Source organism: Oncorhynchus keta, chromosome 19 (assembly GCF_023373465.1).
Source record: "Oncorhynchus keta strain PuntledgeMale-10-30-2019 chromosome 19, Oket_V2, whole genome shotgun sequence".
NCBI lineage: Eukaryota > Metazoa > Chordata > Actinopteri > Salmoniformes > Salmonidae > Oncorhynchus > Oncorhynchus keta.
This window is the reverse complement of record NC_068439.1, coordinates 6,125,748-6,133,945: the sequence shown is the minus strand read 5'-3', so window position 1 is coordinate 6,133,945 and position 8,198 is coordinate 6,125,748. Positions and strand designations below refer to the sequence as shown.

Genomic DNA, 8,198 nt, shown 5'->3' with positions numbered 1-8,198 from the left:
TAGGGCACTAGGGGATGGAGGTGTGAGGAGATGAGATGTAGTCGTTGTTTAGGGTTAGGGCACTAGGGGATGGAGGTGTGAGTAGATGAGATGTAGTCGTTGTGTAGGGTTAGGGCACTCTAGGGGATGGAGATGTGTGAGTAGATGAGATGTTGTCGTTGTTTAGGGTTAGGGCACTAGGGGATGGAGGTGTGAGCCTACTTGTTGGGCAGATGAGATGTCAGTGAACGTTGTTTAGGGTTAGGGCACTAGAGGATGGAGGTGTGTGCCTACTGGTTGGGCAGATGAGATGTAGTCGTTGTGTAGGGTTAGGGCACTAGGGGATGGAGGTGTGAGGAGATGAGATGTAGTCGTTGTTTAGGGTTAGGGCACTAGGGGATGGAGGTGTGTGCCTACTGGTTGGGCAGATGAGATGTAGTCGTTGTGTAGGGTTAGGGCACTAAGGGATGGAGGTGTGAGTAGATGAGATGTAGTCGTTGTTTAGGGTTAGGGCACTAGGGGATGGAGGTCTGAGTAGATGAGATGTAGTCGTTGTTTAGGGTTAGGGCACTAGGGGATGGAGGTGTGAGCCTACTGGTTGGGCAGATGAGATGTAGTTGTTGTGTAGGGTTAGGGCACTAGGGGATGGAGGTGTGAGTAGATGAGATGTAGTCGTTGTTTAGGGTTAGGGCACTAGGGGATGGAGGTCTGAGTAGATGAGATGTAGTCGTTGTTTAGGGTTAGGGCACTAGGGATGGAGGTGTGAGTAGATGAGATGTAGTCGTTGTGTAGGGTTAGGGCACTAGGGGATGGAGGTGTGAGGAGATGAGATGTTGTCATTGTGTAGGGTTAGGGCACTAGGGGATGGAGGTCTGAGTAGATGAGATGTAGTCGTTGTTTAGGGTTAGGGCACTAGGGGATGGAGGTGTGAGTAGATGAGATGTAGTCGTTGTGTAGGGTTAGGGCACTAGGGGATGGAGGTGTGAGGAGATGAGATGTTGTCGTTGTGTAGGGTTAGGGCACTAGGGGATGGAGGTCTGAGTAGATGAGATGTAGTCGTTGTTTAGGTTAGGGCACTAGGGGATGGAGGTGTGAGTAGATGAGATGTTGTCGTTGTTTAGGGTTAGGGCACTAGGGGATGGAGGTGTGAGCCTACTTGTTGGGCAGATGAGATGTTGTCGTTGTGTAGGGTTAGGGCACTAGGGGATGGAGGTCTGAGTAGATGAGATGTAGTCGTTGTTTAGGTTAGGGCACTAGGGGATGGAGGTGTGTGCCTACTGGTTGGGCAGATGAGATGTAGTTGTTGTGTAGGGTTAGGGCACTAGGGGATGGAGGTGTGAGCCTACTTGTTGGGCAGATGAGATGTTGTCATTGTGTAGGGTTAGGGCACTAGGGATGGAGGTCTGAGTAGATGAGATGTAGTCGTTGTTTAGGGTTAGGGCACTAGGGGATGGAGGTGTGAGTAGATGAGATGTTGTCGTTGTTTAGGGTTAGGGCACTAGGGGATGGAGGTCTGAGTAGATGAGATGTAGTCGTTGTTTAGGGTTAGGGCACTAGGGGATGGAGGTGTTGGGCAGCCTACTGGTTGGGCAGATGAGATAGTCGTTGATTTTGTCAGTGTGTCTGTAAGTTGTTTTGCGTATAAGTTTGTAACTGGTCTGGAATTTTTATTTTTTTATTAGAAATAATACAAATAATAAATGAATAAAATCAATATCAGGGCGTTTTTACACGGGATATTTGTGCGTCTGATTGGAAATTAAATATTTTAATATTTTAAAGGTGGGATCTTTTTTTGTGTCAGTAAAAATATTGATATAATAACCATCCTATCGAAGTAAACTATCGAAGCAAACTTGTTGCGTGGTCATCCGGCTACGACTCATCAGGAAAGCATGCAGTTTATTAGGTTTCAGATGAAATCATTTGAGGATGATCATCACAGGGTGACGAAAGGCCAAAGTGGCGAGTTTGATGCTCATCTCCAATGTGAAGGAAACACGTCTTTGTTTTGGAAAAATGCTCATGTTGATTTCATGTTGATTTCATGTTGATTTTTGGGGGAATATTCGAATGGAAAGCTGTTGCCAATTGGATGGAATTAGTTATGGAGGCCACTGTAGTTCACCTTATGTGTGTGTGTGTGTGTGTGTGTGTGTGTGTGTGTGTGTGTGTGTGTGTGTGTGTGTGTGTGTGTGTGTAGGGTATGAAGGGTCAGGGTGGAACCCCAGGTCCAATGGGTCCTACAGGTCCTGCTGGTCCCTCTGGTCATCCTGGACCACCTGGACTACCTGCCTCAGGTAAGATAAGACCCCCTGGACTACCTGCCTCAGGTAAGATAAGACCCCCTGGACTACCTGCCTCAGGTAAGCTAAGACCCCTGGACTACCTGCCTCAGGTAAGATAAGACCCCCTGGACAACCTGCCTCGGGTAAGATAAGACCCCCTGGACTACCTGCCTCAGGTAAGATAAGACCACCTGGACTACCCTGCCTCAGGTAAGATAAGACCACCTGGACTACCTGCCTCAGGTAAGATAAGACCACCTGGACTACCTGCCTCAGGTAAGATAAGACCCCCTGGACTACCTGCCTCAGGTAAGATAAGACCCCCTGGACAACCTGCCTCAGGTAGGATAAGACCCCCTGGACTACCTGCCTCAGGTAAGATAAGACCCCCTGGACTACCTGCCTCAGGTAAGATAAGACCCCTGGACTACCTGCCTCAGGTAAGATAAGACCCCTGGACTACCTGCCTCAGGTAAGATAAGACCCCCTGGACTACCTGCCTCAGGTAGGTAAGATAAGACCCCCTGGACTACCTGCCTCAGGTAAGATAAGACCCCTGGACTACCTGCCTCAGGTAAGATAAGACCCCCTGGACTACCTGCCTCAGGTAAGATAAGACCCCTGGACTGGACCTGCCTCAGGTAAGATAAGACCCCCTGGACTACCTGCCTCAGGTAAGATAAGACCCCTGGACTACCTGCCTCACGTAAGATAAGACCCCCTGGACTACCTGCCTCAGGTAAGATAAGACCCCCTGGACTACCTGCCTCAGGTAAGATAAGACCCCCTGGACTACCTGCCTCAGGTAAGATAAGACCCCCTGGACTACCTGCCTCAGGTAAGATAAGACCCCCTGGACTACCTGCCTCAGGTAAGATAAGACCCCTGGACTACCTGCCTCAGGTAAGATAAGACCCCCTGGACTACCTGCCTCAGGTAAGATAAGACCCCCTGGACTACCTGCCTCAGGTAAGATAAGACCCCCTGGACTACCTGCCTCAGGTAAGATAAGACCCCCTGGACTACCTGCCTCAGGTAAGATAAGACCCCCTGGACTACCTGCCTCAGGTAAGATAAGACCCCCTGGACTACCTGCCTCAGGTAAGATAAGACCCCTGGACTACCTGCCTCAGGTAAGATAAGACCCCCTGGACTACCTGCCTCAGGTAAGATAAGACCCCCTGGACTACCTGCCTCAGGTAAGATAAGACCACCTGGACTACCTGCCTCAGGTAAGATAAGACCCCCTGGACTACCTGCCTCAGGTAAGATAAGACCACCTGTACTACCTGCATCAGGTAAGATAAGACCCCCTGGACTACCTGCCTCAGGTAAGATAAGACCCCCTGGACTACCTGCCTCAGGTAAGATAAGACCACCTGTACTACCTGCATCAGGTAAGATAAGACCTGTAGGACACAAACACAAATGAAAATGATTGTGTTTCGTGTTATTATATGTGTGTTTTCCCCTCCAGGCCTGTACCTGGTAGGGGAGAAGGGAGATAAGGGTGTAGCGGGATCTCCAGGTGTCTGTGACTGTAACACCTACGGTGGTAACACCCCTGTGGGAGTCAACACCCCACACTACGGCAGTTACACCCAACGAGGCAACTACCACAAAGTCCCCGTGGTAAAACTCTCTCTCTCACACACACTGATTTACACAGGACCTGTCCCCATCAACTTGGACCACGAAAAAAAACTGTATTTTCAAAAAGTATAGTTATCAAGTCCCTTCGTTTGAGGCATTTTCAATATTCCTGTCTTTTTCAGAGCTTTGTGAATCTCTGTACCTTGAATCAACACGTGTTCCTCTGTTATTCCGACTGTCTCTGGTCTCCATGTAGATCTTTGTAGTGGACAGTGAGGAGGAGTTGGATCGTCTCCACACGGTCAATGCCATCGCCTTCAGGAAGGACCAGAGGTCTCTCTACTTCAAAGACAAAGATGGCTGGCAGCCCATACAGGTACTATACTATACGATACTATAAGATACTTCACTATACTATAAGATACTATAAGATACTACACTATACTATGAGATACTACACTATACTATACGATACTATGAGATACTTCACTATGCCTCAGGTAAGATAAGACTACTACCTATACTATACGATACTATGAGATACTTCACTATGCCTCAGGTACGATACTACACTATACTATACGATACTATAAGATACTTCACTATACTATGAGATACTACACTATACTATACGATACTATGAGGTATACTTCACTATACTATACGATACTACACTATACTATAAGATACTATAAGATACTTCACTATACTAGGAGATACTACACTATACTATACGATACTATAAGATACTACACTATACTATAAGATACTATAAGATACTTCACTATACTATAAGATAGTACACTACTAGAAACTGTTGCAAGATGTTTGGTGGGACCCTGTTGTTACAGTGGGCCTTAATGAATAGGAGCCTGTTATTACAGTGGGCCTTAATAGGAGCCTGTTATTACAGTGGGCCTTAATGAATAGGACCCTGTTATTACAGTGGGCCTTAATGAATATAGTTATCAAGCCTGTTATTACAGTGGGGCTTAATGAATGCCTGTTATTACAGTGGGCCTTAATGAATGCCTGTTGTTACAGTGGGCCTTAATGAATAGGAGCCTGTTGTTACAGTGGGCCTTAATGAATAGGACCCTGTTGTTACAGTGGGCCTTAATGAATAGCAGCCTGTTATTACAGTGGGCCTTAATGAATAGCAGCCTGTTATTACAGTGGGCCTTAATGAATAGCAGCCTGTTATTACAGTGGGCCTTAATGAATAGCAGCCTGTTGTTACAGTGGGCCTTAATGAATAGGACCCTGTTATTACAGTGGGCCTTAATGAATAGGACCCTGTTATTACAGTGGGCCTTAATGAATAGGAGCCTGTTATTACAGTGGGCCTTAATGAATAGGACCCTGTTGTTACAGTGGGCCTTAATGAATAGGACCCTGTTGTTACAGTGGGCCTTAATGAATAGGAGCCTGTTGTTACAGTGGGCCTTAATGAATAGGAGCCTGTTGTTACAGTGGGCCTTAATGAATAGGAGCCTGTTGTTACAGTGGGCCTTAATGAATAGGAGCCTGTTATTACAGTGGGCCTTAATGAATAGGAGCCTGTTATTACAGTGGGCCTTAATGAATAGGAGCCTGTTATTACAGTGGGCCTTAATGAATAGGAGCCTGTTATTACAGTGGGCCTTAATGAATAGCAGCCTGTTATTACAGTGGGCCTTAATGAATAGCAGCCTGTTATTACAGTGGGCCTTAATGAATAGGAGCCTGTTATTACAGTGGGCCTTAATGAATAGGAGCCTGTTGTTACAGTGGGCCTTAATGAATAGGACCCTGTTATTACAGTGGGGCTTAATGAATAGGACCCTGTTATTACAGTGGGCCTTAATGAATGCCTGTTGTTACAGTGGGCCTTAATGAATAGGAGCCTGTTGTTACAGTGGGCCTTAATGAATAGGACCCTGTTGTTACAGTGGGCCTTAATGAATAGCAGCCTGTTATTACAGTGGGCCTTAATGAATAGCAGCCTGTTATTACAGTGGGCCTTAATGAATAGCAGCCTGTTATTACAGTGGGCCTTAATGAATAGGAGCCTGTTGTTACAGTGGGCCTTAATGAATAGCAGCCTGTTGTTACAGTGGGCCTTAATGAATAGGACCCTGTTATTACAGTGGGCCTTAATGAATAGGAGCCTGTTATTACAGTGGGCCTTAATGAATAGCAGCCTGTTATTACAGTGGGCCTTAATGAATAGGAACCTGTTATTACAGTGGGCCTTAATGAATAGCAGCCTGTTGTTACAGTGGGCCTTAATGAATAGGACCCTGTTGTTACAGTGGGCCTTAATGAATAGCAGCCTGTTGTTACAGTGGGCCTTAATGAATAGGAGCCTGTTATTACAGTGGGCCTTAATGAATAGGACCCTGTTGTTACAGTGGGCCTTAATGAATAAGGAGCCTGTTGTTACAGTGGGCCTTAATGAATAGGACCTGTTGTTACAGTGGGCCTTAATGAATAGCAGCCTGTTGTTACAGTGGGCCTTAATGAATAGGAGCCTGTTATTACAGTGGGCCTTAATGAATAGGACCCTGTTGTTACAGTGGGCCTTAATGAATAAGGAGCCTGTTGTTACAGTGGGCCTTAATGAATAGGAACCTGTTATTACAGTGGGCCTTAATGAATAGGACCATGTTGTTACAGTGGGCCTTAATGAATAAGGAGCCTGTTGTTACAGTGGGCCTTAATGAATGCCTGTTATTACAGTGGGCCTTAATGAATGCCTGTTATTACAGTGGGCATTAATGAATGCCTGTTGTTACAGTGGGCCTTAATGAATAGGACCCTGTTATTACAGTGGGCCTTAATGAATAGGACCCTGTTATTACAGTGGGCCTTAATGAATAGGACCCTGTTGTTACAGTGGGCCTTAATGAATAAGGAGCCTGTTGTTACAGTGGGCCTTAATGAATAGGAACCTGTTATTACAGTGGGCCTTAATGAATAGGACCATGTTGTTACAGTGGGCCTTAATGAATAGGAGCCTGTTGTTACAGTGGGCCTTAATGAATGCCTGTTATTACAGTGGGCCTTAATGAATGCCTGTTATTACAGTGGGCCTTAATGAATGCCTGTTGTTACAGTGGGCCTTAATGAATAGGACCCTGTTATTACAGTGGGCCTTAATGAATAGGACCCTGTTACAGTGGGCCTTAATGAATAGGACCCTGTTATTACAGTGGGCCTTAATGAATAGCAGCCTGTTATTACAGTGGGCCTTAATGAATAGCAGCCTGTTGTTACAGTGGGCCTTAATGAATAGGACCCTGTTATTACAGTGGGCCTTAATGAATAGGAACCTGTTGTTACAGTGGGCCTTAATGAATAGGACCCTGTTGTTACAGTGGGCCTTAATGAATAATGAGCCTGTTGTGTAAACTGTGTTGTTGCCCTTCCAGGCTCTCCAGTCGACAGAGAAGGTTCCGGAGCGGGTGGGTGTGTGTGGGGACGGACTGGTGCAGAATGGAGAGGAGTGTGATGATGGAAACAACGTCGTCACAGATGCCTGTCTCAGTAGGTCTCACACACACACACACACACACACACACACACACACGCACGCACGCACGCACGCACGCACGCACGCACGCACGCACACACACACACACACACACACACACACACACACACACACACACACACACACACACAGGCAGACAACACACACTGAGAATCACACACACACACACACACACACACACACACACACACACACACACACACACACACACACACACACACACACACACACACACACACACACACACACACACACACACACACAGGCAGACAACACACACTGAGAATCACACACACACACACACACACACACGCACAGAATCACACACACACACACACACACACACACACACACACACACACAACACACACACAGACACACACACACACGGACACACACTGAGAATCACACGCACACACACACACACAGACAACACACACTGAGAATCACACACACACACACAGACACACACAGAATCACACACACACACACACACACAAGCACACACTGAGAATCACATACACACACTGCAGCCAACACACACACACTGAGAATCACACACACAGAGACAGAAACACACACTCTGAGAATCACACACACACACACACACACACTGAGAATCACACACACACACACAAACACACACACTGAGAATCACACACACACACAGACAGAAACACACACACTGAGAACACACACACACACACACACACACACACACACACACACACACACACACACACTGAGAATCAAACACACACACACACACACACTGAGAATCACACACACACACACACTGAGAA

At 46.5% G+C, this 8,198-nt stretch overlaps 1 long non-coding RNA gene and 1 pseudogene across 1 annotated transcript; both read left to right on the top strand.

Annotated features, from left to right (window-relative positions):
- Window positions 1–8,198, top strand: part of LOC127909597 (acetylcholinesterase collagenic tail peptide-like) — a 70,429-nt pseudogene that overhangs the window by 58,565 nt on the left and 3,666 nt on the right.
- LOC127909152 (uncharacterized) lies at window positions 2,995–3,722 on the top strand. Its single transcript, XR_008069943.1, has 3 exons — window positions 2,995–3,138; window positions 3,171–3,335; window positions 3,533–3,722. It is a non-coding gene; the product is annotated as an uncharacterized LOC127909152 (long non-coding RNA).